The sequence below is a fragment of the Callorhinus ursinus genome, unplaced genomic scaffold, assembly GCF_003265705.2.
Source record: "Callorhinus ursinus isolate GAN/ISIS: 27379988/994484 unplaced genomic scaffold, GSC_fseal_2.0 scaffold8, whole genome shotgun sequence".
NCBI lineage: Eukaryota > Metazoa > Chordata > Mammalia > Carnivora > Otariidae > Callorhinus > Callorhinus ursinus.
Window position 1 is genome coordinate 52,812,197 of NW_027397070.1, and position 25,777 is coordinate 52,837,973.

Consider the following 25,777-nt stretch of genomic DNA (forward strand, 5'->3'; position numbering starts at 1 on the left):
TGTGTGTGTGTGTGTGTGTGTGTGTGTGTGTGTGTGTGTGTGTGTGTTAAGTCAACCTTGTAGTAAGATTTTATTGAAGAATGGCTAAAAATTATGTTGAAAGCCACTGGAGTATTTTGGATACTGAGGATTTTTCCTTAAAAACAGTGGAAGATTCCCATTAAGCCTCTTGCTAAAGATAGAATCTTTTGTGGCATTGATATTTTATTTCTAACAATTGATAAAGATGCCACCTACTACAAGGGCTAATAATAGCAGATGAAGTAAGGATTAGGAATAAGTAAACTCAGGAACTGCTAGGACCCTGCTGTCATGCAAATGTCCTTGATAATGCAGAAAGGGGATTGAAATTACAGTTCATATGGCTGTCTAGAAACAGAATTGTTCCTATAGAGAATGCTTTCTACAGGTTCCCTAGGGCTGTGCAGCTCTTTAAATCAGCAAGCCCTTTTTATTTTCAGTCACAAAGTGGAAAAAAACACCTTCTTTTCTCTTTCAAGAAATCCAAACAATAAGTATTGTTGAATCACTTTATCTCTCTTTGAAGAGGGGAATGCTATCCCTTTGTTGGTTGAATGTAGAAGATTTATGAAGAAAAAAAGAATAGAGAAATGGATCATAACAGCATTGGATTTAATATATATATATTTTTTTACAATGTTCTGCCTTGCTTGACATGTTTACTTTACAAACACTTATATTCTTGGCTCAGAGTTGCTCTCTGAACACCACGGTGCATAATTAATGTCAAGGTGGAAGGCATTATGTTGCAAATGCTGCTCCCTCTGCTCTGAATAGCATTCTTAAAGCCAATTTAGGTCACACATGGTTCAGTCTCTTAGAAATTTTTCTTAATTGTTCAGCTAAAGAGAATGCCTCAGGGCGTTTATTAGCAGACATTCCAATGGGCTGTCTATCCTGGGGTGTGTGAGTGTGCCAGGAGCGGGGTACAGTATCTCACAGGGTGCTGGGGCGGGGAGGGAAGTGAGTGTGTCGGAGAGAGGGTATTCCAAGAAGGTTATTTTTTTCAACCTCAGAAATAGAACACAGTTTAGCTAAAAAGTATGTGACAACTGTGCCCTGTTTTAAAGAAGAAAGCTGTTCTTATTTTTCTCACTCCAGTAAGCTTCTGAGGTTCACATGGCAAGGAACATGTCAGGCTAGGAACCAGATACAAAATACATTTTTAAATGGACCATTTCTTTTATGTTCAGTTGTTATTTGCCACTTTCTCTGAATCCTCTCCTGACTGAGGAGTAGGCTGATAAATCTTGCAGTAGCATCAGTGAAGTCAACATAATGGAAAGTTCTCAATTCTTTTTTGACATCTGTCGTCACCAAAACTTGAGCCAGAAGATGTGCTGTCCTGGGGATGACAGTCAATATCACAGGTGGGGACAAGAAAGGAAGTGGAGGTTCCTTTAGATGAATCATCTGCAGAGAGGATTAGCCCAACTTAGAGTAGAAGAGCACAAGATGTCACCTCCTCCTTCCTTCCATTTCTTCTTTCCCAATGGGATTCAGTCGGAACCCCAGAGATGATAAGGAAGGAGATTAGAATATGCCACTTTGGCATAAGGATTATTTTGAGATGACGACAATTGAGAATCAACAGGTAGAAAAAGAAACCTTCTTGAAGCTTCCCTGAGGCAGTAAATTCTGGGAAATAAGGCTACCATAAATTTCTTTTTTAGGAGAGATCACCTTCCAGAAGGAAAAATGAGAATAAAACCTACCTGAAATCCCTTCTCTGGGGAAGTTTTATGGCCCTGAAGGAGACAGAAAGTCCACTCATATTTGTATAGACAAACATTACAAATTTTTTATTTCTTGATTTTTCTTCTAAAAACCCATGTATCTTTCCTGAAGAAAACTGTTTGTTCTTTTTTATAAAAGCCTTTTCTATCCCACTTCCTTGATTTAAACTGGGTATATAAACCTCTAACTTCAGCCATCTAGGGAGCCAGCTACTTTTGTTGTTGGCTCCCATGTGCATACAAAAACCCCTTTCTCTAGTTAATTTGTCTTTTTTTTTTTTCAGTTTAATTTTCACATCCCCATCACCAAATATAAGAGGGTAAAGTTAAAATTTTTCTACCCTTACTCCAGCTTCCCAAGTTCATTATATCATTGCATAATATAGACTATATTTTCACACATTTCCTTCTGACTTATATATGGACACAATAAATATGTCTTGTATATATTTGTCATATGTCCTAAGTAGGTCATTAAGAAATAGAGCCCAAGAAGAGGATTCTTCTGCAAGGGATTTGGTGGGAGAGTGCTGCAGGTGAAACCCCAAAGAATTGAGGAAACAGGATGGGGTAGGGAAGGAAGTTCTGCAAAGGTGGGGATTCCACTAAAGTCCAACCTTAGCCTGATCCCACAGGGAACTATGGACCACGGGGCCACATGATTGTCCCAGCTTGGAGCAAGGGAGCTAGTGTTTTATATTCCACATCATTCAGTCATTGGCAAAGGGAAGGAAGGTCTAACCTTGCAAGGATTTTTAGGGGAATGTCTCCAGTCAGGGTCCTGAGAGCAACTCTCATGAGAAGGATACATCTGTGAGCTGCTAGGAACCAAACTGGGAACAGTTAGGAGATGAAGGGAGTCTGCCAGGGCACCAACGATGTCTGCTACACCATGTAAAATATCCATCTTGTATAGTCATTTGTTTATGAGAAAGATATCCCAGGACCCATTGTAGTTAAGCTAAATCTTTGCGTGAAGAGGATTTTTGGAGATATAGGTCAGGGGTCAACAGACATTTCCTATAAAGAGCCAGATGACAAATATTTCAGACTTTGTGGGCCAGAAGGTATTTGTTGCAACTACTCAACTCTGCTGTTGTAGCATAAAAACAGACATAGACAATATATAAACAAATGGGCAAGGCTGTGTTCCAATACAACTTTATTTACATTATTAGATGGGGGGGTGCAGATTTGGCTACAGTTTGTTGACCCCTGAGAGAGGGAATAAAAGAGAGAACATTCAGTGCTTCCAGTTCATCTAATTTCTTAAAATAGAATTAATTTTCATTTCAAATAAAAACCTTCTAACTAACATATTTTCCAATTTTGGTTAAGAGTATAGGGTTTGCTGTTACAAAGACCAGGATTCCACTTTGCCACCTTCCAGGCTACCCATTTCACAGGGTAATGCTGAGGAAGAAGTAAGAAAATGTAGCTAATGCACTCATAATATGGTGGTGGTTGCCCTTTATTAAGTGCTTAATAAATGATACTTTGTTATGATGGTCTTTCCCACGAAATTTTGCTTTATAATTACTTTCCTGGAATTATCACAATTTTTATTTATTTTATTTTATAAAAGATTTTATTTATTTATTTGAGAGAGAGAGAGAGAGAGAGAGGGAGGGAGAGGGCACAAGCAAGGGGAGGGGCAGAGGGAGAGGGAGAAGCAGACTCCCCACTGAGCAGCGACCCTGATGTAGGACTCCAACCCAGGACCCTGGGATCAGGCCCTGAGCCAAAGCAGATGCTTAACTACTGAGCCACCCAGGCGCCCCAGGCATTATCCCTACTTTTAGCCAGCATCTGATTTCCTTCTGTGACATTCTGAGAATGCAAATAAAGGTTTACAGGATAAATGTGACTGCACATGGGAAGGTCTATATTCTCATATCAACCTGACCCACAACCAAGACACCTAATTTCTGATTTCCTAGACTTTCCCTCTCTCTTGTTCCACAGAGATAGACGGGATAAAGATTTATAAAACAGATCCTCATTGAGAGATGGAATTGATGTTGTGGAGGAATTAAACTGTAGAAAATCTGACATATAAATGGATCCTATTTGCTGTAACAAAGAGTAACAGCTGAGGAAAATGGGATGACCTGAGATAGACCTTAACTTGGCCACTCCCATGATCACCGCCTCAATTGCTCACTGAATGCCTGAATGAATTTCTTATTCTATTGGGTGTAAGTCAAAACAACTTTCACTTGTTTCATTTAGCTTCCATTATAGGATGGAGGTGAGCCTTGGATTGGGGGCTTGATTTAAAACAGAGCTGTCTCTCTCTGTTTCTCAGGCAGGAAAAAAAATGTGAGCAAAAATTACTCTCGTCTCTAAGGAGCCTGTGGATTTGGCCCCTGTTCTGGAGAAGAAGCTGGAAGGCCTGGCGCTGCTGATGCAGATTCATTGAGGAAGTGTACTCCTCAGAGGCAAGCCGTCCATCATTACTCACTTGCTGGGCTTTTGCTTCCCAGACGACTACATAATGTCCAACTTGGACATACGATCCTGCATCAGCCCAAGGGAAACAAATGGCACCCCTTTGGTAGATTAAACGGATTGGGCCATCCAAGGGAATCTGTTTTATGGAATCATTTGGCTTACCACACAGCCTCATGTTACAGATAAATGAAATTCTTTAGCAAAGGAGCCAAACCTGCTTTTTAGTTATTTTTCCAGAAGTAGAGTCATTTGTTGCCAGAAAATGTTCAGCTTCATGATAATGGGGAACACTGGACTGTGAGAGCACTGGACTGAGAGTATTCTTTCCATTCCAAATAAAGTCCCAATTTCTCATCATGGCTGTAAATACCTCCATCTTGGGTCACCACTTTCTTCCTCATCCATATGTTACAACCACACTGGCTTTCTCCCTGTCCCTCAAATCTGTCAAGTGTAGGCCATTCCAAGGACTTTGCACTTGCTCAGGCTCTGCCTTGAATGTGCTTTCCCTGGGTCTTTGCAAGACTGGTTCTTTGTGATCTTTGATTCCGTTCAAACGTCGCTTTCTTGAGGGGTTCTTTGCTGACAACTCCCTTTGAAGAAGCATCCACATAATACCCTGGCACATTATCCCAAATTGTTTTCTCTATAGCACTTTTCATTATCTAGGGCTCTCTTAGTTATTTGTTTACTTTCTTGTTGTCATTTCTCTCTCCTAAAATACAAGTTTCATGAGAAAGCTGTCCTTTTCTGTCTGTGTTTTCAGTTTCTAAACAATGCCTGGCACAAGGTGATGCTTAATTAGTATTTTCTGAAAGAATGAGTTAAAGAATGAGTCAGATAATCTGGATCATGTTCAAAACCAGTCCTGTAAAAATTAGAAATCTTCATATTCTTTTTGGGTTTCAGTTTTCTTAAAATCAAAGGATTGGATACTCTTAAAGAATTTACATACTTACATTTTATGACTCTATGGAGATTTTTTTTCTTTTCACTGCCTTCAGATTTTGCTAGCCATACCAAAAAAAAATAAAAACCTCATACTATTGGAATCAGGAGTTACTACTGTGCATCTTTCTCTGTGGCTATGCCCTCGCAAGGCCAAAATAAGTGATTGCATCATATCTGTTATTTGACATGACAAAAAGTTTATTTTCAGGTTATATAAGCACAATTCAAATGAATAGTTAAAGGAGAGATTAAACTAGAATAGTTGACCCTTAAAATCCTGAGATATGAGATAGAAATATTACTTTTCCCAGTTGTCAGCAGATTATTTTCCATTGAGAAGTGATCCATGGCGATGATAGTAAAATAAGGCATGCTCACTAGAGTTATGTCAATAACATTGAAGATATCATCAGCATTGACTTCAATTTTGTTTTTTTGAGGATGATAGAAAATCTGTCCTAACATACATCCCCTCCCCCATAGCATTGGCCCTGTCATTTATCTTAAGGATCACACTTTTACTAGCAAGATGTTGAATTCCTCTTCCTAGAAGATGGCACTTGTCTTACAAAATTGCCATTTTCCCCTTGAGGTTTATTGAGAAATAATTGACATACAACACTGTGTAAGTTTACGGCATACAGCAAGATGGCTTGATTTACATATATTGTGAAATTCACATAAATTATGAAATTCAGCTAACATCCATCTTCTCATATAGATACAATAAAAAGAAAAGAAAGAAAAAAAGAAAAAGCAAAAAATTTCTCCTTGTGTTGAGAACTCAGGATTTACTCTCTTAACTTTCTTATATAGCATCTAACAGCATTAGCTATAGTCATGATGCTGTACATTATATCCCTAGTACTTATTTATCTTCAAAGTGGAAGTTTGCACATTTTCACCACCTTCTTCTTTTTTTTTTAAAGATTTTATTTATTTATTTCAGAGAGAGAGAGATTGAGAGATAGAGAGCACGAGAGGGAAGAGGGTCAGAGGGAGAAGCAGACTCCCTGCCGAGCAGGGAGCCCGATGTGGGACTCAACCCCAGGACTCCAGGATCATGACCTGAGCCGAAGGCAGTCGCTTAACCAACTGAGCCACCCAGGCGCCCTGACCACCTTCTTCTAATTCCTCTGACATGATCCTTTGCATCCAGTATCTACATGTCTGACCTTTTTTTCTATGGGCTGGTTTTAATTAGTTTGTTTTTTAAATTCCACACAGTAGTGAGATCACACAGTATTTGTCTTTGTCTGACTTATTTCACTTAGCATAATGCCTTCAAGGTGTATCTGTTTTATTGCAAATGGTGGGAATTCCTTGTTGATTTTTTTATGGCTGAATAATATTCCATTGCATATTCATTCATCCATCATCCATCGATGGACTCTTAGGTTGTTTCCATGTCTTGGCTGTTGTAAACCACGCTGCTATGATCATAGGGGTCCACATATCTTTTCGAATTAGTAGTTTCATTTCCTTTGAACATATTCCCAGAGTGGAATTGCTGGATGGTATGGTAGTTATATTTCAATTTTTTGAGGAACTTCCATACTGTTTTCCATAGTGGTGTACCAATTTGCAACCCCACCGACAGTGCACAAAGGTCCCCATTTCTCTACATATATGCCAACATTTGTTCTCTCTTGTCTTTTTGATGATGATGATTCTAACAGGCGGGGGTAATATCTCATTGTGGTTTTAATTTACATTTTCCTAATGACTAATGATATTGAGCATCCTTTCATGTACCTGTTGTTCTTTTGGAGAAATAGTTATTCAGGTCCTTAGCCCATTTTTTAATTAGGTTATTATTATTTTTTCTATTGAGCTGAGTTCTTTACATATTTTGGATGTTAACCTATTATCAGATATATGTTGTGCAAATATTGTCTTGTTCCTGATCTTAGGAAAAGCTTTCAACCTTTTACCATTGAATATGATGTTAGTTGTGGGCTTGTCATATATGGCCTTTATTGTGTTGAGATATGTTCCTTTTATCATGAATGGATGTTGAATTTTGTCAAACTTTTTTTCTAAAGCTATTGAAATGTTCATACAGTTCTTTTCTTTCATTCTACTAATGTGATATATCACATTGATTGGTTTGCATATGTTGAAACATCTCTACATTTCAGGGATAAATCCCATTGGATCATGGTGAATGATCTGTTTAACATGCTGCTGAATTTTGTTTGCTGGTATTTTATTGAGAATGTTTGCATCTATACTCATCAGGGATATTAGCACGTAGTTTTCTTTTCTAGTAGTGTCCTTCTGTGGTTTTGGTATCAGGATCATGCTGGCTTTATAAAATGAGATGGGAGTCTTTCCCCCTTTTCAATTTTTTTGGAAGAGTTTGAGAAGGATTGGTGTTAATTCTTCTTTAAATGCTTAGTAAAATTACCGGTGCAGCCATCTGCTCCTGGGCTTTTCTTCCTTGGGAAATTTTTGATTACTGATTCAATCTCCTCACTAGTTACTGGTCTACTCAGATTTTCTATTTCTTTCTGGTCTAGTTCTGGTAAATTGTACATTTTTAAGAATTTTTCCATTTCTTCTAGGTTATCCAGTTTGTTGGTGCATAATTATTTATAGCCCCCTATGATCTTTTGAATTTTTGTGGTATCAGTTGTTTCTCCTTTTTCATATATAATTTTGTAGATTTGGGTCCCCTCTATTTTTTCCTTGGTTAGTCTAGCTAAGGGTTTGTCAATTTTGTTTATCTTTTCAAAGAACCAACTCTTAGTTTGGTTAGTCTTTTCTATTATTTTTCTGTTCCCTATTTCATTTATTTTTGTTCTAATTTTTATAATTTCCTTTCTTCTGCTAACTTTGGGCTCAGTTTATTCTTTTCCTAAGTCCTTAAGGTGTATAGTTATGTTGTTTATTTGAAATATTTTTTGCTTCTTAATGCAGTTATTTATTGCTGTAAACTTCCCTCTTAGAACTGCTTTTTGTTGTATTGTACAAGCTTTGGTATGTTGTGCTTCCATTTTCATTTGTCTCAAGAAACTTTTTTTATTTTCCCTTTAAGTTCTTCTTTGATCCATTGGTTGTTCAGGAGATTGTTGTTTAATTTCCATGTATTCGTGAATTCTCCAGTTTTCCTCTTGTTATTCATTTCTAGTTTTATGTCACGAGGTCAGAAAAGACGCTTGGTATGATTTCAATCTTCTTGAATTTGCTAAGACTTGTTTTGTGGCTTAACATACGGTCTATCCTAGAAAATGTTTCATGTGCCCTTGAGAAAAATGTGTATTCTGCTGTTTTTGGATAGAATGCTCTGTATAAGTCTGTTAGGTTCATTTGGTCTCTAGTGTTGTTCACCAATTGCTCATTTTTGTGCTGAGATCACATGCCATGTGTTCGTGGTTAATATTATTTGGTTAACTCTGTAATTCACACTTCATTTCATGTACATAGTGGTGTGTATGATTTTAGAAACCAAAGAAAGAGTTTTTATCTGCTTATTTCATTTTTGCCCACAGACATTTCTCAAGTATCTACTATGTCTAACTCTTTGGGGAATGTATACAAGAAAGTAGACGACATGGAACCTGCCCTGATTTATATTCCATATTGGGTGTTATAAACATTAGTTGAACACCTACTGTTTATCAGAATCAGCTGGACACTTTCTCTTTAATTACGTCATTTATTTCTCAAAGCCATCATGCTATATAAATATTGTTGCCCAAATCTGGCAGATGGGAAAAATGAAGGCTACAAGTTCTTACAAGATTAAATTGACGTCAAAGCTAGTACTTAAAATTAGTTTTCTGATTTCAAGTCCAGTGCCCACTGCAGAAAGACAAATGATACAAAGCATCAATGAAATGACTATAGCATAAGGCAAGCTACTCTAAATATAGCAGGGGAGGAAAACATGTACTTCTATATCTTTACTCAAGGAGATGAGTGTATTAGGGTTCTCCAGAGAAACAGAATCAATTGTTTGTTCATTATAAAGAATTGGCTCATGCAATTATGGAGGCTGGCAAATCCCAAGACCTGCATTCTCTAAGCTGGTGACTTAAGGAGCCAGTAGTGTGAGTTCTAGTCCGAATGCTGGCAGCCTTGAGATCCAGAAAGAGCTGGTGTTTCAGTTCAAGTCTGGAGGCAGGGAAAAACCTGTCAACTCAAGGCAAAAGGAGGTCCCTCTTAATCAGGGGAGGGTTTACCTTTTTGTTCTATTCAGGCCCTCATTGACTGGATGAGGGCCACTCACATTAGGAAGGCAATAGAATATACTCAGTCTAAGGATTCAAAGGTTAATTTCAATCAGAAACACCCTCACAGACACACCCAGAATAGTGCTTGACCAAACGTCTGCGCATTTCATGATCCAGTCAAGTTGACATATGAAATTAACCATCAGTGTGGTTTGCCCTATTCTGTTTTGACATGTATTAGTAACAATAGCAACAATAGTTGCTTCTTCATTAAAATTCTTATGTCAAGATTTTTTTTTAAATTTAAACAAATTCTTGTGTTTTATTTGTTTTACACTGCCCAGCATCCATTTTTCTTTTGTATTAGTTCTTGATATTCTTGTAGGGAATTACCTTTTTTTTTTTTAAAGATTTTTATTTATTTATTTGAGAGAGAGAGAATGAGAGATAGAGAGGCACGAGAGGGAAGAGGGTCAGAGGGAGAAGCAGACTCCCTGCTGAGCAGGGAGCCCGATGTGGGACTCGATCCCGGGACTCCAGGATTATGACCTGAGCTGAAGGCAGTCGCTTAACCAACTGAGCCACCCAGGCGCCTAGGGAATTACCTTTCTTCAATTGCCTGTTCTTAGGGAGACTGTACATCAAAGTTTCCCTACTTTTCTCTACCTGAAGGGCAGACATATGACCCAAGCTAATCTCAGCAGACTCTTGCTCTGGGACTATGAATCTTGAGTAGAGTGACATAAGGAGGATAAATGATTGGGTTCAACTATTTCAGTGGCAGAGGCTCTTTGAGTCCTTCCTGCTGCTTACATGTTTGGAACTGCCAGGTTTCAAGCCTGGTTCTTTATTCTCTTACCAACATCCTTCTAATACATTTCCTTTTTGCTTAAGTTAGCACATTTGTTTTTGTTGCTTACAATGGAAGTATCCTATCGAATACAAAAGCATTATAAGAGTCCCCACTTTTTTGTGTCTAGACTCAGTGGGGATGAACATCAACTGTTTTAGATTTGCCACTGGGATGGATTTCCCAAAAGATTAAGTATTCATTTGAAGCCTGGACTACCACTGAGAATTCTGTAGCAAAGCTATTTTTTGAAGTGCTTTCATTTTTACATTGTCAAATTTGGTTTCCTTTGAATCATATGGTCCCCACATCCTGAGATGGGGACTAAGGCCATTATTTTTGCTTAATCTTAAAATCTTCTTATAATACTCACTTTTCAAGTGGGATTCCTGGAGTTATTCAATTTTCTATATAGCCTGCTTTAACAAGGAGTAAAATGGCTGATTATGCCGTACTTATTCTAACACCCTAGTGGAGTTTCTGTACAATAAATACTCATTACCAAGTCGCTCCATCCCCAATGAAGAAGCAAAGACCACAAGAGACTAAGTGCCTAGATGGAGACTTAACAGCATGGAAGAGATACAGGAACTGAACTCAAAAGTTGTTTTCTCTCGTTGGCTCCAACAACCTGACTGTGTAGTGTTGATTTCTCTCTCTTCCCCTTTTCATCCACTGACTGTGCTGCTCATAGAATGCTCTGCTGTGTCTCCAAGTCAGACTCCAGCTGTGGTACAGGCCATGGATACATTCTAGAACTGGATCCAGTCAGAAACACAGGCCAGGAACCAGAAACAACATCTGCTTTAGAAATCCCCAGTACTCCTGCCATTTCTTCCATTGTTCTGCTTTGGCTTGGCAGATGAAATTGTTCCTCTTTGACAGTTTCATTTGGCTTTTTCAGAGCCTTACAAATCCTTAAATTGCCATCTGGGTTTTTTTCCTATTGCTTTATCAAGTGCATCTCACCATTGCTGCTTTCTTTGTATTCAGCTTATTAGTCCTCTGTCCCCTTGTTCTTTCTGGCTCTTATTTGAGCAGTGTCATACTCCACACACGATCTCATCCTTACTTTCATGTGTATAGAGCATATCATGGGTAAACCTTCGCTCTTACAATCACATCAGCAAACATTTAATGCTGCCTTTTATAACCCGAACACGCTTTGTTATTTCTTTCACATTTCATGCCTCAGTGGTTGTTGTAAGTTCCCTGCTGTATTACAACTGCCTGTTCAAACATTTAATCCTCATATCCACTGGGACATCACATATTGCTAAGGTCAGAATTTTCCCTTCTGTGAAATTGTGCAGTTTTACTCCTTAAGATATACCATGTGCTTAGGGTTCAAGATTTAAAAATTTCAAGTAACTTGCCTCCCTTTGTTATGGCAACTGAAGATATTCACAGGTCTACAGGGGCAATTCATAGATTTTTTCTCATCCATCCAGAAAAGTGAATGGAGTACTTAAAAGTCTATGCTTCTTCATTGTATCTTTCCTACTTTTGGCTCATATCTGATGGCATCTACAGGATATTTATCTTTTTAGAGCATACATTTGTGTTTTTATTTTCAGGGACTACATTTGGCATTCAAGCCAAGCATATGAAGCACTTTATATAAGCATTTCAACAATCTGACTTAATTCAGCATAACTTTTATCTTTATAGCCCCAAGACAGGAATATGTGTCTTCTCAACCCCACATTTCCATCTTCATAATGAAGGTGAGAAAATACTATGTGCTTAGAAGTGGCTGTGGGAGGTCAGAGGATGTTCAAATTTCTCCAATTTGTCTGATGCCTTGTGGACCTTCACTCCAAGATTGTGATAACCCCATCTCCTCTTTTCCAAGGTTAACTTTTCCTTCTCTGATCCTTAAATTGCAGTCAACCTCTCCTTTGATTGTTTCTTTGGTCTCCCTCTCTTGTCCAACAAATGGAGCCCAGGTTCCCTCTGAGTACAAATATGCTTAGGGTTCCCTGTGTCAGAAAACCCATTTCCCTCAAATATACTAAAGCCCCTGGCCTCATTTTCCACTCATCACCCAACTTTGAACCAATTGTCTAAACTTGCAAGTTCTGTTTCATCACCTCCTAGTCATCCCTGAATAGTTTATAGTAGATATCCATTGTATTGCTTCATTAAGACTGTAAGGAAGAGTGGTTAAATTGACCAAGAGGTAAGGGTAGTGCAATGTGGTGAAAGACATATCAGAGAGAGGGAAGGGCAAAGACAGAGGCCTGAGGCAGGACTGAAAAGATTCATTTTGTCAGAGTCAAGAGCAATGATATGCAGGACTTGCAGATATGAAAACAAGTTTAGTTGGTAGGAAATTTTCATCTTGTAAACTAGAGAAAATTGAAAACAAACAAAAACTTGATTTGCTACATGGAGAAAAATGAGCAGAGAAGTGCTTTCTCTGTCACCACTCTTCCCATGATTTTTCCATTGTCCAGGTGATGATTAGACTCCTCGTCTCCAGACTCCATGAACCAGTGCACAGGTTTAAACAATCCTTAGCAAGCTACCTTTTAGATAGACCCTTGGTTTTTCCAGAAGCCCAAGTCACTGTCTGCAAACCTTTCTGTTTTATTGACCTGGTGTATACTCTCTGTTAACAGCTTTATTATGCCTCACAAAGATAAATGCCTCTGTCTCAGCAATACACAGTCTGGGAGAGTGTTTCTTATCCGTTGGACACTTGTACCCAGAGTCCAGTTCTGTTTGAGGACCAAAACAATGGGATGTGTATGAAAGATAAAATTTGAAAGATAAAATTTAGAATTATCCATGTTGACAAGTGGCTCTGCTCAGGTCAGAAGACAGATTAACAATCATTTCTCTTTCTTTGGTGCCTTAGGATATCCTCAGTTGAAAGTCTGGGTTCCTACTTAAGTAAAAGGTGTCAGTTCATAACTGCTCTTGGTATTCATTCATGTTGTCATATATTGGTTTTTGTCTTGTCTCCTACTCAATGAGTAGAATCCCCTTAGGGAGGGACCCATACATCAGATGACCAATATGCCTGGGTCCTGGGAAAGAACAGTATAATAACTAAGAATATGTGTTCTCATTGCCAAAGTCAAAACTCAACCCTTCACTTACTAGTTATATAATCTTGATTAGCTTACTTAACTCTTTGTGCCCCACTTTTTTCATTTGTAAAACAAGGACAACAATAGCAATTTTCTCAGTATTGTTACATGAAATGAATTAACACATGCACCTTGTTTAGAACAGCATTGTGACATTGTAATTTCAACCTATTGTGTTATTGTGGAATTTCACAAGATATCAAGAAATCCTGAGGGTCTTCAAAGTAAATTTCGAGGACAAAGGGCAAAGTTTGCAGTGGCAAACAACCAGTTGATCATGTTCTTCTTGGACATACTCTCCACTTACCCCATGATATGTCATAAGATGTGAGTAATCACATTACTTTCTTGGGAGGGGCTGGAATAGGGACATAATTAAATACTATACCGGGAGAAGAGTTTCTTATAGTATATATATCAAGAAAAAATATTATAGACCTATGAGATAGGCATAGAATACCCTAATGACTGTTTTGCACACACCTTGTCCCTCACCCTCAAGGATAATAAGTGTGAGACCGTAAGCCATGTGGTCTTTTAAATTATCCCAGGAACTACAGGTCTATAAGGACTGTTGAGGAAGCCTTGAGACTGATGATACTGGGTTTACAGGCTAATCAAGGCTCAAGCCTTCATTGTGGATGATGACAACTATAGTTAACCTTTGAAGGTATTACTTGTGTATCTTAGAAACAATTAAGAAGATAGTTGACTATATAATTCTAGAAAAAACTGGTGGTGTCAGTTTCATAGAGTTTTGAGACCTTTTTATTTCTTCTCTCTCCCCTTCCATGAGTGAATTTTCATCCTCAGAACAAGCTCTTGATGTAGATTTTCCATACCTGAGCTTTTGGGTTGTTTATATTAAATGTTCCATAAAAATTACTTGGCACCTCTCTTCCCTTTCCTGTCCTCTGCCCATAGTTTAATTGCGTATTTCCTTTAGGTGGGAAAATTCGGGAGACTGTCAATACCTGATATTGCTCTGAATTTCAGTGGGTAATGATGGCACTGGTGTGAGGTCTGGGGTCTGCTAAACCGAGGCTTAGAAGCACAGATGTTCCTCTAAGAGCTTGCCAGAGCTGGCCAAGCTCTCCAATGTGCAAGCTGTACTAAAACAATTTTGTAGGCAGAAAATGTCTCCCAGCATTTCTCATCCTCCTGCCTTCAGACAAGGCTGGAGACACTGCAGAGGTAGCTTCTTTCATGGAATTTCTACACTCTGTGCTCTGGTTGGTGGTTTGGAGTTGCAGCTCAACAGTTTGGAACCAGCAAGCAGGTCAGTCTATTCTTCATCTTGCCCTCTAATTGGGAAGTTCATTGCTTCTGTCCATTCCTTTCTTTCATTGTACTCTTTCCTCTGGCTTATTATGGTTGTGCCAAGGATCACCACCATCACCTAGACTAATACAGACAGAGAATTAAATGCTGTAGGTGTTCTTTGTCCTGCTGCTTATGTCAAAAGTGCACAGTGTTGAAGCACTCTCAAGAACACTGGTTTTCAAAGCTGAAGATTGTGATCTGATGCCTGTGACATCTGGACGTGAGAAACAGGCTTAGTGAGAGGTTGAGAGACAGTTGTGTGACCTCTTGAAACCTTGAACTGAATCAAATTTATTTTTGTTGGGAGAAAGATAATGACTAGAACAGATGTCATCTGAAAATGACTATCTGCACAACACTGCCCCATTTCTGAGAGAGATTGCAAATTCTCCTCTTGGATGATAATTCCGTTTTCTCTAATCAGGTTTTGGGTTGTATTCAGAGAGAGGAAGATGATATTGTAAAATCAGAATTTGGAAGCCTTTGAGAACTAAAAGTGCATTAAGTGTATTAAAAGTTTATGATGAAATCTCTCATGAAGAAGAACTCCAAATAATTTATGTAGATACCACCCCAACTAGGGAGGTGGAGCATAACTCCCTAGTCCTAAAGCGTGAGCTATGCAGAGCGACTTCCTCCCAAAGACCACTGGTTGGAGGGGGGATAAAAGAGCAAATTGACAGTAGAGAAACCTGACAAACTACCTCATGTAGAGGATCGAGGTCAACACCAACAATCATAAATCATGTAGGCCACATGTACCTTTGATGTGATATGGTGAAAATGACACTTTGTCTCTGTGGTCTTCTCTCCAAACCCTATTACTCCAGGCTAATCATGAGAAAAATATCAGATGAATTCCAATAGAGAGGCATTCTATAAAACACCTGACCAGTACTCCGCAAAACTGCCAAGGTCTTCAAAAACAAGGAGAGTCTGAGAAACTGTTACAGAGAAGAGGAGCTTCAAAAGACATGACAACTAAATGTCATGTGAAATCCTAGAACAGAAAAGCTCATCAGGCAAAAACTAAGGAAATCTGAATAAACTATGGAGTTCAGTTAATTAAAAAAAATGTTTGGTATACCAGTCATTTTCTTATATCTCAACTAATTTAATTCTCACAGTGAAGCCACACCTCCTTTAAGGGCTGGGGGCTTAGTTTCCTAAGCCCATGCTTTGAGAGGTATAGTAAATTGAGCCCTTGATGAGCTGAGATTTAAGCTTAAGATTATATGACAACATAGAACAGATTTGCCATAATCCTACAATGATTTATATATCGATTTTTAAAGATTTATTTATTTATTTGAGAGAGAGTGCATGAGTGGGAGGGAGGGAGGGGCAGAGACAGAGAGAGAGAGAATCCTCAAGCAGATTCCCCACTGAGCATGGAACCTGACTCAGGGCTAGATCCCAAGACCATGAGATCACGACCTGAGCCAAAATCAAGAGTCAGATCCTTAACTGAATGAGCCACCCAGGTGCCCCTATATCAGTTTTTTATTGCAACTGAAATGCTTAAACAATACCCACTTGTATAACTGTTCTATATATCAGTAGTCCGGGTATGGTGTGGCTCAGTGAGGTCCTTTGCATGGAGTCTCACAAGCCTGGAATTAAGACACAGGCAGAACTGCCTTCTTTCCCAAAGCCCCACAGGAGGAATCTGTTTTTAAGATCGTTCAGATTGTCTGCCAAATTCAGTTCCTTATGGTCATGGGACTGAGATCCCCATTTCCTTGCTGGTTGTAGGGCTAGCGCCTTTTTTAACTCCTTGAGGCCCCTGCACTCCCCATCACATTGCTCCCTCTATCCTTAAACCAGCAATAGCATATCAGGTCTTTCTCATGCTTTGAATCTCTTTGACATTTCCTTTTGCCTTCAACCGGGAGTGAGCTCTGATTTTAAGGGCTTTTGTGATTCTACAGGCTTGCTGGCTAATCTGTGGATAATCCACTGGATATGGGAGTGGGAGACTCAGGTCTCCATCTCAATTCTTTCTACCACAACACAATATCTTCACTGAGGGGTAGGATGACTGCAGGGCAGTCACTCAGGGAAACTAATTTACTGGCCATATGTTACATTCAGATTCTAACTCCAGATACTTCAAAAGTGATAAATCCATAAATTCTCTCTTCAAAGAGGAATCGTTTTTCAGTTTAAAGTTTCTTAACTTAGAATTAATTTTCCAATCTTTGCATGTATTTAGGTGGTAATATTTTCCTCCAGAAAGCTGTGATAGATTACTTACAATTTCTTTCCCAATTCCCCTTTCCTCCATCAGATGTGACCTCCTCACTCTCTCCTCCCCTCTGGACTGGAAGTACCATGGGCATAGGGGCCATGTCTGTTGTGTGTACCTGCAGCCTGGTACAGTGAACACAGGAGGCAGTCTGCCATTGCAGAATGAATGAATGGGCAGTCCCTTAGAACCGAGGAAATGGGGTATTCTGAGAGACTAAGGAGAAGTCCTCACTTAGGCTCACCTCCTCTCTGCCTCCTTCCAGGGACATTCCAGGACCCCAAGTGGGCAACATTCACAGGGGTGACGTCACTGCCCTGAAGGCTACAACCTCGCTATGGGGTTCTCTTTCTGGTGCTCAAGTCTTCCTTTTCCTTCTTTGTGGTAGAGGTTGTGAACTGACAAAGCACTAACATATCTGTAACCAACTTGCTGGCATTCTCTGGAGTTTCCTCCTTCCACATAGCAGGGTGGATTGTGGTAAAATTCAGGTTGGAGCTTAAAGGGGAAGAAGGAGCTTTGAAAGAAGCAATGGCTTTAACGATAAGACTGCTTGGTCCCCACACCAACTCTGTCCTTTACTAGCTCTGTGCACTTGGCAAAGCAAGTTACACTCTCTCTGCTCCATTTCCACATCTGTCAAGTGTTGATAATGGCAGTAAATGTTTCATAGGGATGAAAATGAGCTCATACCTATAAAGCATTTTACAAAGTGCCTGGCATCTAGAAAGTGCTTCTCCCTTATAGCCACTTGCTCATACCCTCACCTACTTTAAGCATTTCTTCAGGTCTTTCCTTAGTAAGACCTCCCTGAGCATCCTACTTCATATCTCAACCTGCTCTGCCCATGAACCATTTGGCACTCCTGATCTGCCTACCTTGCCCTTCTTTTTCTTCATTCCCTGGACTTTCTCTAAATATTCTGATGCATTACATTTATTTTTTAATATCAGTTATATATTTGGAGATAGAATAGGGGCTGAAATGGAAAGAAGGTTATTTTTCATGAAATTTTTGTTTTTCCCTTTTGGAGATTAAAAACAAAAACCCTCTAAGCTAAATACATCCTTATGGCATCATAGCTGGTGCTTCTACTGAGCTTTAATTTAAGCTTCAAATCGCCCCCACATGGTAAATAAATACCAAATAAATATCTGGTGACTGTGCAATGTCTTTTTTGTTTTCTACAAGTTCAACTCCTCCGATCCCAACTAGGGTCACCACTAAGCAAAGATGATATCTACATTGTATTTATACCCATAAACAAATAGTCTCAGGGCTCCACTTGGATTTAAAGTGTTAGAAAGTACTCTCCTTGGTCTTAAACTATCATTTGGGGAGGCCTATTTGGGATCACAGAGATCCTACATGGCACACTTTTTACCGAATTGTCCTCCAAATTCCTCTAGGGTTGAAGTTATGCTTACCTGGTATACTCCCTGCGGCACCATGAACCCCTTTCTTTGTAGTCCTTCTTATGGATAGTTGAACCACAGGTACCAGCCCTTCCCCCTTCCATCTCTTTCCATACACTTATCTCTTTCCATACTCTTGTCCTACTAATGCAACAGTGTCTGCCACCATTTTTCACCCTACTGTGTTGTCATTTAGAAACCTACTTCCAAACCCTTTGCCTCTGGTCATAATAACTGAAACTGAGATTTCCTTTCACATTACTCTGTTGCTGGTAACCCCCTGCAGGGGGTTTTAAATCTTACTTAATCTACACACACATTGTTGAAGCTCCTACTGAGGTTTAATTTAAACCACAGATTGCTCCCATAAGAGAAATAAGTACTAGATAAATATCTGGTTAACTTCTTACTCTTATAATCCCTTGGTGTTCCCTAGAAGTTTGGAAACAAGTTGGAGTTTGGTATATTTCTTCCAACATCAAGTTCAACCTTCCTTGTGCTTCTCAAGGGACAGTTCTATTTTATAAAGCCTTTCCAATCTTCCTGACAAGCTGTGATCTCTGCCTTTAATGTCTTCATTCAAAATTATGCCCCCTTTTGACATTCTTACTATCTACTTATACCTTTCTCTTTTCTCATTTTAGTCATCTCTAGTGTTTTAAAATGTTGGTTTTATTACTACTTATGTGTGGTGAGGCCATAAGGTCAGGAGACAACTGCCATTGAAAAGAGTTACTCATAGTTCCCAAGAGAAAGAAGTGTGCCACACTATGCAGTGCCACACAGGGAGACACTGGGATCAATTAGGAGACAACAGGAAAAACATGGGCAAGAGCCCTTATTGTGGTTTCTATGGGAAGGAGAGGGAGAAGCAGAGCAAGCAGTTTGGGACTGGCTAGTTTGAATAATTTCTGCAGGCTCTGGAGGGTAGAGGTTGTCCTGAGTTGTCTGGTACCTAGCCGTGGGGTGATTAGGGCTGGTAGATCTTGGCCTAGAGTGTAAGGGACAGATATAGGAAGTGATTAAGGGGAATGGGTTTTGGATGGGTTGGTTTTCCTATGAAAGGAGCACTTTCAGAAGAGTCTTTTATAGTCTCTAGGAATTAGCTAGCTGGGGGAGACCATCTCTCAAAGAGTTGCAAGGCCCCAGATGTCTGAGCATCAGAAAATACAGAATATAAACAGACATGATTAATATATCCAGTCTCTTAGGTTCTCTCCAGATCTCTTAATAATTGGATTTCTTTCTTCTTCCCCGCTTAACTATCTCCCTCCCATTTCCCACACAGTTAACTTGATATTCTGTTTTCATACTTGGGAACTCAACTTTCCACCAATACTCCCTCCTGTCAGTGCCAATGGTTGCCATCTTCACTTAAACTACCAAGATGAAACACTGGATTAGATTAACTGTACTTCACACTCTGGATCTTTTTCTCTGAAATTTCCCTTACCACCTGCATACCCCATCAGCAAGTTCTTTATACTTATTTAAGCTTATGATGCCTGGAAATTCTCTTAATCCATCCTCTCCATTTTAAGTTCATGGACTTCTCCAATCACTTCCTATCAACTTCCAAATGCTATTGATTGAACCACATGATGTCTTCAGTTTAGCCTTCCACTCTTAACTTCATTCATGTAGTTTCCCTTTAACAAGAATCAACAAGTTTGTTCCTTCTTCTTTTTTTTTTTTTAAGTTTGTTCCTTCTTCTAACTAGTATATACATTACTGCCTGATTAATTTTCCCTAAATATAATTCCTGTTATGAGACTCCTGTACAAATGTCTTTATTGACTTCTTTACATCTATTGAGCAAAGAACAAATGGATTATTCCTGCATTAATGGCCCTTTATGGTATGGCTTTTTGCTCTTCTCTTGGATGAAATCTGCTTTGATAATACCTGGCCAGTTTTGAACTTTCTCTCTAAAAGACATGTAACTCTATAGAGGTTTTAATTATTTGCATATCATTAGACTATAACCTTCTTCATGGCAGGGGCTTTATCTTTATTCATCTTTGTATTTTCCATAGTGATTAGCAATAAACCTTATAAATAGTAGGTGTTAAAGATTACTTTGAATGAAATAGAATCTCAAACCTTACATTAAGAATCTTAGTACTTCAGCTAAATCCTTCATTAGGTGCCATTTTTAAGAAAATAAAGATATTTTATAAGTAATCGAATATACATCTCCAAGAAATTACTCTACAAATGTTTGTTTGAATCAAACACTTAAAGTCCCAAATTGCCACATGTATCTTAGTTTGCATTGTATTTTGTACTATAAGCTCTCCTTGTGCTTTCAATAGTACATTTAATGCTTAGAAAAGGGTTAAACAAATGTTATGTGTAGTATTCAAGAGAGGAGGGAAAGTGAGACAAATTAAGTTGTCTATATAAAAGCCAAGAAAAGCCAAGACACAGAAATAGTCTAATACATCATGAACTCCCCCACATTGCAGGCTTTGAGAGGGTAGCTACATTATCTTGCTTTGAGACAGTGAGGGGGTAGAAAACAGTGGAAAGTCTGATTTATGATCCTATATTGAGTAACCAGGCCACTCCTTAGTTTTCCACCTAGCAGGTGAGAGGAAGTAGAAAACAGACTCATATACTTTCAGAAGTAGAAAGGTTCTTAAAGATCATTTGGTTCAATCTTCTGCCAGTAGCAGGAGTTTCCCAAGTGCCACCGACATATGGCTTCTGTTGAACATCCCAACGAGAATGATGATTGCTCTATTGAGGGATCTCATTTCACTTTAGGACAGAACTAATTATTAGGAAATCCTTTCTATTGAGTTGAAATATGCTTCCCATAACTTCTACCCAGTGGCCCTCATCCTATCCTCTGGAGTAACACAGAATAGATTTAATTCATCTTTCATATAATTGCCCTCCAAATAGCTGAAGCTCACTATCATGTCCTCTATCAGTCTTTTCTAGAGGCTAAATAAAAATCTCTATTCCTTACATAAAAGACAATTCCAAAGCACTTTATTTCCTTCTTGCATTTGGAATTTATAACATGTCAATTAGCATATTAATTTGTGTGCATTTCCACTCTCTTTCTTCCTTTTTGTCTATGTTGAATTGAATTGAGAAATTTTTTTCCTGAATCTTTTATTCTCCTAGCCACCTTTCTCAAGATCCACCTTAGGTCTTTAGTATTTCCTTTAAATATGACTTCCAGAAGAGAAAGGGTACAGGAAAAGCAATGCATTCTCTCAAAAGAATGTCTTTCCAATGATCTTAAAGGGAAATATATTGATATTGTGGTAGTTAAGACTATGATGAAATTCTTTTAGAAGAGTAATGAGGAGATGAAACCATGAGAGACTTAGCACAGAACATAAAGCCTGGAGATTTTGAGGAGGGCTTCCTTAGGCAACCTCCCACCTGTGATGCTCCCTCTTTCCCTACTGGCTGGGCTATAAGACTCTGGCTCTCCCTCTACCTGAACTGTAGAGAATCTGGGGTGAATGTGACTTCTCTTGATCTTACCAGGGTAGTTCTCTCAAGGCAACTTCAAATTACAATTTGATGAATAAAATGAAGCAGATATCTGTGGCTTATAGAGAGCACAAGATCAACTAGAGCCTTCTGGACTTGACCTACTGAACCTCACTTTAAGTAGTGGTACAAACTGATGAAATATCCCAGAATACTAAATAGAGTATCTGACTTTTATTCCTGCTAAATGTTATCATGTCACTTTTCATCTCTCTCTCTCTTTTATTTTCATTCCCTTAAGAATCTCTTATGGCTTGATTCTGTCCTCCAGCGAAAATTTCTGTCATCTTTCATTTGATAAGTATGACATTTATGTCTTAATCTAAACTTTAGATAAAGTTATTGAATAGGATAGAACCAAGAACTAGACCCTTAGGTCTGTCATTCAGGACCTCCCTCCAGACAGACATGGGTACTTTAATCAATATCATTTAGGTTCCAGTGTCCTTCCTTTTGTGAAAACACATAACAGTATTATTAGCCAGCAAACATTTCTTCATTTTGCCCACAAGGGTGTCCTAAAAGCTTTGTTACAGCTTTGCTGAAGTCTTTGGTAAGATTGCATTCTCTCACCAAATTTCCTTATCAAAAAGAGAAGGGAGTATATTTTGTCTTAAGCTCATGCTGGTTCTTAAGAATCACCACATTCTTCTTTGTGACTATACCAACATTCTCATTAGCTATTAGTATGTGTGTGTCAGTAAAATGCATGAATTTTATTAGTCTGTAATTTCTAGAATCTTTTTCATTAAAAATTTTTATTTTCATTTGGTATTTTTGCCTTCTTATGAATGTCTCAAAGACACTGATGTCATGATAAAACTCAAAGTTCACTTAGTACCATGATTTAGCTTAATGTGGGTTGCAAACTGATTTATTTAACCTTTTATGATTCATCCAGATTTTGAAGTAGTTCTAGAAAAATCCCCATGTTATAGAACAGTGTTATCAAATAGAACTTTCTGTGATGTTGAAAATGTTCTGTGTCTGCATTGCCCAGAACAATAGCCACTAGTCATATATGGCTATTGAGCCCTTGAAATCTGACTAGTGCAACTAAGGGGCTGATGTTTAAATTTTGATTAATTTTAACTTAACTTTAAATAACCATATATGGCCAATAGTTACCATATTAGACAACATAATTCTAGGATTCTGGACTTTTTATTAATAACACATTTCTGTAGAGCCTTCTCTCTTTTTGTATTGGAATAATTTGATTATATTGTCAGATTTTTTAAAATTAGCATACTTCTCATCAAGGGATTACCTCTATCTTTTCATGGAGATGTTTAAAATCTGCTTTTCTTGGTATATGTAGATATCTCTACCTTCTGCTCCTCTTCAGACTTCCTAGAACAAAAATTTTAAGAATCAGTATGGCACTTGGGAAGAGCCATTCCATGCACAGATGGTTAAAATTTTGCTAAAAGGAATAGGGGCAGATTTTTCTGTTTTATAGACCATTCATCATATCACTTCCCCTCTCACCACCCTAACTATCACCCTCTCAATTAGCAGGGGATGAGCTCTTGAAGTTTCAGGGACTGAATGCAGTTTGGATAGGCACATCATTAATTGGAAAAGTGCAAGATGTTAACAAGAAATTAATGCTTACAACAGGAACACAGCTCTTAAATACATTATTTAAAAGGTTGGAGCCACAGAGTGTTATAAAGAGAAAATGCTTTACTGAGGCCTCCCATTACAATTAGAACTGGAAAGATTTTTACACAGGAATATATTGGGAAGATGTCATTTACATCCATATTTTTGACTTTGTAGCCTGGGTTGTTAGATTGGTATGTCATGACTTAAAAGATGTGTGAGTGTGTGTGCGTGTGTGTGTGTTTGTATATATACTGATGTGGGAAACAAAGGCAGAAGAAAAATTATTAAATTTCCTTACTACCTACATCCCATTGACAAGTCCTTGAAACAGGCAGAATGACATTCCTCTAGGGACTCAGCTGCCTAGATGTTAATACTTTGCTAAGGGCAAAAGGCAATCTCAGCCTGACCCTCCAGGTTCCTGTAAGTCTAGTTTAACATTTAAAAATTCCTTTGGAAACTTCCTTTATCTCTACTCCCAAGATACATGTTGGCTATCATCTCCCAAGCATATGACCCACTGATATATATCTGAAGGGTCTCATGATTCAGGTTTCATTAAACAGTAGCAAATGACCTTTTCCTAACAATAGCTAGAGCTTCAAGGTACTGGAATCCTTGCTTCCAAAGCTATCCCTAACCCTCTCCCAACTTGAAAGTATATAATGCGCCACTCCTCAGGACCCCAGGGCAGCTCTTTCTGCCCAAGGTCCTATCCCTGTGCTTTAATAAAACCACCTTTTTGCACTAAAGACATCTCAAGAATTCTTTCTTGGCTACCAACTTCAAACCCTAACGTCTTTCCTACATCATATACAAATGCACAGAATCATGTAATATGTATAGCCAAATCTGTATCTACAATGCCCTATGTTCATTCCTACATCTGAGTTTGTAGCCTACATTTTCTTATGAATAATTAATTCTTAGGACCAGAAAACTGGGAAGAGCCCCAGGATTTGTTAACTGTTTTTGAAGCTGTGGGGTGAGGGGGAATGTGTGGATTACTAACAATGATCAATAACAATAACCTGCCTTTGCAGGCTTAACTGTGAAGAACATCTTGCCATGCTCAGCTTCCTCTGCGGCAGCTTCTCTATGGAAGTAGGGGTTAGGTTGGTCTAACAGGCAGAGCTCACTCATTCACTGACTCACAGTGACAAATTTGGGACACCACATACTCTCAACCTTCTTTGTTTCCTAATGGATTTGAAGGATTAGAAAATGACCAGGCCAGTCCCCTGAGAGTATTCAGTAGAAATAACATATTGGTAAATGGTCAAGTGTTTTGAAAAAAAACAAACAAAAAAAAACCACACAACAACTCCTAAATAAAGTACTAAGTGTTATTTTATGCCTCCTGCTACACAAAGTCCATTTACAGGCTCAATTCCCGTAATTCCCTTGTTACTGTTGTTGTTGTTGTTGTTTTGACACGGTTGAAAAAGGAACAATTAACTGCGACCATTATATTCTAAGTAATTACTGATTACCCCATACCTTCTCAGAAAATTGTGCAGAATGGGAAATAAAACCAAACAGTGACCTGTAGGTGGTTTCTAGTGTTTGTAGCTAACAAACACTGCACCCCAGCTCCATTTACTCCCGTATTGCTTAACTGTCCCCAGCCAGTGATGATGGACGATAGTACTTGAGTCCAGAGAAAGGAGCCCTGAGGCCCTTAATGCATCACTGCACTGATGGACCCTGAATTTGTTTAAGAGAAAGCAATTAATTCTTAGACCAGCTTGGCAGCAGAGACTTCCAGAGCTGACTATTTTTTGTGTCCTAGAACCAACCATCTCATATCTACTCTTGTAGGACAAACAAATATAGAGCAGGTGGGAAATAGGAAATGTGACTGAACTCCCTTGCCATCCCATATCTTTATTTCCTGCTTGATCTCTTTGGTAAATTCCCCCCAAGAAGTGGGCGTTCTCTACCGTTTTATTGAAGAGTAACATCACCTGCCTGCCTACTTTTCTTCCTCTCTCCTTTCCTCCCTCCCCACTCACTTCATAAATATTGATGGAGTATCTATTATGGGTCAGGCACTGTGTTAGGTGATAACGAGTGGCAGCACATGCACCCTAAAATATGCTACTTTGGCATAGGGATTATTTTGAGCTAAAGACACTTGAAAAACAGCAGGTGCAAGAGAAGTGCATTCTAATCTTCCCTTTTCTTCCTGAAAACAGGAGATTAAAAATTCCCATGTGAAAGATATTCTCCTTGTATTGGGAGTAAAGAAACATTCCTCAATTGGGAGCCAAAGCTGAGAGAATTCTGTACAAACAGACCTCGTCAAAATAATTCTTATCTTCCTTTAGCCTCTCCGGAATATTTTAGTTACTTTTCCACAATTGCCTCTCTTTG